Here is a 5,517-nt window from a genome sequence, read left to right as displayed (position 1 = left end):
AATCGTCTCCTGATAGGCATGCTTTGACCATCTGTTTCCAATCTCTGGGAGGCAAGGCTTCTATTGATCCCCAGTAACATTTGAAATCCTTGCACATCCTTCCCTCTGCTAGCTGTTCTCTAACACTAGCTTGCAGGGGAGATACATGACTAAGGGTGAGGGTTTGCCGTGTTCCTGGACGACTTTGCACCATAGCAATCATGGGCAAATTTTCTACCCTAATAGATGGGTCCCCAGGTAGATCTAATCCAGCCCCTACTGTAGAAAGAGGAGTGCACTTCCAAGCAGATGAGACTTGCAGAGACAAAATTTGTGCTTCTTAATATTCATGGTTAGAAGCAGAGCAAGTGAAAACTCTGATTATGCTATTTAGTGGCTTCTTCCTTAAGCTCAGCTTCATCACCAAGATTGAACTGATCATCATCAAAGAATTTTGTAAAGGAGTTTTGTCTAGTGGCTCCTGTGGTGGCACTGAATGTTTGGTTTCACTTTTAACCATTTCAGGGGGAAATACATTCTGCTGTTCATTGCACAAATCCAAATTGTCCCTGATAAGTGCCCACGGAATAAAAGCATTCACTGGTACCTCTCTAGGCCCATGCTCATCAAAATGCTGTTGGATTTTCACTCCAATTCTCCCCCATTGTCTGTGTCCGAGGTCCCATGCTTGGGAAACCAAGGGCACTCCTGCTTTACAACCTCTAAATTTTTTTTTTTGAATTTGCTGCTGCCTTACTTTTTAGCTCCTCTGGCTTTTAAAATATCTTGAAGCAAATGTATAAACAGATGTCTACTATTACCCTGTCTCATATTTAAAATTTTATTCCTGAAATTCCTCATTGCACTTACACTTTAATAATTTCTGAGTTCTCCATTCACCTGAGTGTCCTTCATGAAACCACCTGTTTTCAGGTTCCTTGTTTGGGCACCACATATCAGGACCAGTCAACTTGTCCAATGGTACCTGATTAGGGGAGTGAGGATTAGGAGAGAAAAATACAAGAGACAGAAGACATAATCAGGAGGGCTCTCAGTGAATACTACAGCAGCCCAAAATTTATTTCTCATAGCCTTTTTATACCGAAATCAAGGGGTGCAAAAGGCCTTTTTTCTTACCATGGTTCAAGGAAAAAACAAGCATAAACACCTTCTAAATCATCAAAATATCTAGTAACCACACCTTTGTCCAAACATCCTGTTATTCAGCCTTGAGGAGCAAAGACAAGCTTGAACTCTCTGATCTTAAGTCAAGATGGAATCAAGCCACAAGCTGGAGTCAGTGTGGCTCCCACAAGTATGTCCTTGTGTTTCTCTCAATTTCCTCAGGATCTGTTGTAAAGTCATCTCTTTCATATCTAGCTTCTTTAATTTAGATATTCTCTCTCATTTTATTGACTAATTTGGCTAAGGCTTTGTTATCTTCTTGTTTTCTTTGAGGAAACAACCTTTCATTCCTTTTATTCTTCATTTTGTTTATGCTGTAGCTGTTTGTTTCTATCTCATTGATTTCATCCTTGATTTTTATAGCCATGATTTCTAGCCCTCTTATTTCTTTTTATCTACCACTTTAAAATATTGTTTTTCTAGAGAATTCAAGTGTGTAATAAAGTTATTAATAAGAAATCACTCCATTGTTTTTTATTTAGGCATTCAGTACTTTGAACTTGCTTCTTAAAACTGCCTTCATTGTGTCTCATACATTGGATATGCTGTGTTTTCATTTTCATTCTTGGTTTCTGTCTTGACCCACTGTTTATTCAGTAGTGAGTTGTTCAGCTTACATGAGATTGTATATTTTCTATTTATATTGTTGATATCCAGCTTTAATTCATAGTGGTAGGATATAGTCTATGGTATTATTTCAATTTTCTTATAACTGTGGAGACTTGTTTATTTCTTATTTGTGGTCAATTTTGAAGGAAGCTTTGTGAATTCTTGGAATAAAGAAATATTCTTTAGTGTTTGGTTGTTATATTCCATAGGTGTCTGTCATGTCTATTTGATTCATGATGTTATCTAACTCCAGTGTTTCTTTGTTTAGATTATGTCTGGAAGACCAGCCTATTTGTGTGATAAGGGTATTGAAGTCACATAGTATCACTGGGTTTGGATCAATATGTGATTTTAGAAGCAGTACTGTTCCTTTTGCAAACTTTTGTGCCTGGTACTTCTTGCAATGCTTAGAATTGTTAGATGTTTTCACTATATTTTCCCTTTGATTATTATGTAATATCCTTCTCAACCTACTCTGTTTAGTTTGGGTTTGAAATTTATTTTATCATATAATATAAAAATAGCTATGCCTGCTTTCATCTTAGATTCATTTCCTTGTAATATTTTATAATCTTTTTAAAGTATGCAATGACTGACCTTGATTGTGAAGTGTGTATTTTTGAAGCATCAGAAAAATGCACCTTGTTTTTTACTCGAGTTGTTGGTCAGTACAGGATGTTAATAGAATGTTACACTCTCCTGTCTCATAGTTAAAATGAATAAATTAATATTTTCAACATGTTTCTAAAACAAAAAAAGTCTGTACTGTGAGAAATTTTAGTCTCATTTTTTTACTATTAGATTAAAGTTGGAAGTATGAAGAATTATCTCCATGAATTCATTGTCATTCAAGTATAAATTAATTTATTCCATTGTTTTTATTAGAGGACAACTTTTTTTTTACTCTCTATTGACTTTATTGTCCAGATTCACCTTTTCTCAAGCATCATTATTCTTTGGAGGGGGCTAGCCTTAACACATGTTCCCTTAGCAAACATATTTGGTGTACTCTCTCTCTCTCCTTTTATTCATTTTACATACCAACCACAGACCCCTCTCTTTCCTCCTTCTACTCTGCCCCAGCCTTCCCCCCTCCCCAACCAATCTCCAACAAAATAAGTTTATCCTCTCATCCAACAATGTAAGTTCTTCCATGGGAGGACAGCTAAGTCTGGTACATTTGGTTAAGACAGGACCAAGCCATTCCTGGCCGCATCAAGGGTGAGCAGGGTGTCCCACCAGAGGTAATGAGATCCAGAAGGCCAGTTCCTGCACCAGGGATAGATCCTGATCCACTGCCAGGGTCCCTCAAACAGACCCAGCTACACAATCATCTCCCATATGCAGAAGGTTTACTCTGGTTCCATGCGGGATCCACACCTGTAGAGGACAACTCTTCAAAAAGAGTTTGATGTGAATTGAAGGATAATTAATTTCACAACATATTAAATACTTAGCAAGGGAAGATAAAGAACAACATTAAAAATATATATAGAAGGTGTAAATCAACTTTAATTGCCAGTTTATAGAACCGCATTGTTATTTTTCATATTATAGTGAAATTACATCATTTTTCCTTCACTTCTCTCTGACTAAATGATCCTGAATACCTATTCTTCCTTGATTACAAAATCAAGGATGCTTTTTTAAGTTGTTACTACATATATACATTCAAATATCTGTGAGTAAATATTAGGAATATAAATGTATGTATAATTCCTATATATAATAAATACCTTATATAATATATAACCTCTACATATAATTTCCATTATAATATATAAATTATGTACTATATAATTCATGTATACGAATACAAATAAATATATAATCCTAAATTGTATAGGAATACCATTTGTCTTACAAATCATTAACTGTGCTCTGTCTCATGGAATACTTTTTCTTCCTCTGTCAGCTTTGCTTTGTTCCCTGTAATCCTTGTGTGGTTGAGGTCTAATGAGGTTTGCCATTCACATCTGCATGCCTATTGTTGTGTTCTTAGTTCAGCTCATATTTATGAAGTCATTTTGATCAGACATTATGTGTCTCTAAGGGTAATGTATAACATTCCTAAGAGACATAATCTCACAGCAAACCCGCAGGTCCTCAGGCACTTAGATTCTTTCTGTTCCATTTTCATCAATGAAACCTGAACTTCAGAGGAGTATTCACTGTAAATGTACCAATTGGAATTGGGATCCACAATCATTCAATTTGATTGCTTATGGTCTTGTGTAATAGCATGCATCTGTTTCAAATGACATATCATTAAAGAGATCTGAAGAATAGACTTAATTGTATGTATGAGAACAAATATTTAGAATGTTTAGGGACTATGTTATTTTAGTAAAGTGGCATTTGTAGCTTCTACTCTGAGATCCAAGTCTTCCTAGTTCTTGGTTGATGCTCTGGTTTCCTTAACTAGGGTTGGTTTCCTTCTTGACAAGCAGAAATTATGTTCAATTACAGCTAGCAATAGCATTTGTGAAACCTCCTAGCCTAGTATATAGACATAAAAACCAAAGAGTCACCACAGCTAGGACAAAACTTACAGTAGTAAAAGTCTAACAATTTTATACAATTTTGCTTTTATTTAATGATGTGGAAATAAAAAATATTTTACTTCATATATTGTATGTATTTGTATGAAATGGTGATTAATTCTGCAGACATGTGTAATAATAAAGTGGCAGGTTATAACCTATTCATGATTTTAAATGAAGAGTATATACTAATTCAAGGAAAAGCAGTTAATTGGAAGAAGCATTCAAATAAATGATGTGCAAATGCCCAGATTAAAAGGGAACTGGGGGTAGTCAGCTAGACTTAAAACAGGTGGAAATGTAACATATGTCATCAGAGACAAATAAGGCATCCATGTAGTTAGAACTAGTTACTTGTTCTGATAGACTGACATTTGACATTGGGTAATAAATTATAATTTGTTGTAAATCTACATTCTAACTTAGCATGCAACATATTATTCAATGACTGATGAAATATTATATTTAAAAAGATTACATTTACATTTTAAAAATCCCATATTCTTCAGTATAATTACATAAACACGAATTAAAGCATGATATTTTATTGAAGGGCCTTGAGACCTTAAGAAACAGATGGATGTTCTTGTACAAATCTGGTATATTAAAAGTTGAATGTAAAATAAAATTTTGATCTATATATTTTATCAGTTATTGAAAGACAAGATAAAATTTTACTAGGAAACACTTTCAAATTTAAATCATGTGATTAGTACAATTGGAAAAGAGAATATACTTGATGCTTTCAAGTAATTTAAATCAATAACATGAATCTTAGCAGTCTATATTATAGAAGAATGTGGTGGGGTGGTAGGATTGGTCATCTTTAATCCCAGAAGAGGTAGTGTGAGGCTGTCCATCTCAGAAGAGCAGAGGCAGATGGAGGTAGATCCCTATGCGTTCAAAATATCATGATATTCACAGAAAGTTTCAGAAAAGCCCAGATATATACTGAGGTCCTGCTCTTATGAAAATACAACCTGGATTTCAAGTGCGGATAACTCCAATAGCTCCAGTATAAAGAGGCTCTAGTAAAATTGGATGACTGTAGACAGAAATTTACCTGTAAGGAGATGACCATGTAAAAGCACAAAGAATCAAACCCATACTCTAATTGCATAACACATATTTTCAGTAGAGATCAACTGGACTTCATCTTTGAAATTCATGTCTTAATATGAGAACTATGTTGAGTTTTGAA

The sequence above is a fragment of the Peromyscus eremicus genome, chromosome 1, assembly GCF_949786415.1.
Source record: "Peromyscus eremicus chromosome 1, PerEre_H2_v1, whole genome shotgun sequence".
In the NCBI taxonomy this organism is placed as follows: domain Eukaryota; kingdom Metazoa; phylum Chordata; class Mammalia; order Rodentia; family Cricetidae; genus Peromyscus; species Peromyscus eremicus.
This window is presented reverse-complemented; position numbering follows the sequence as displayed.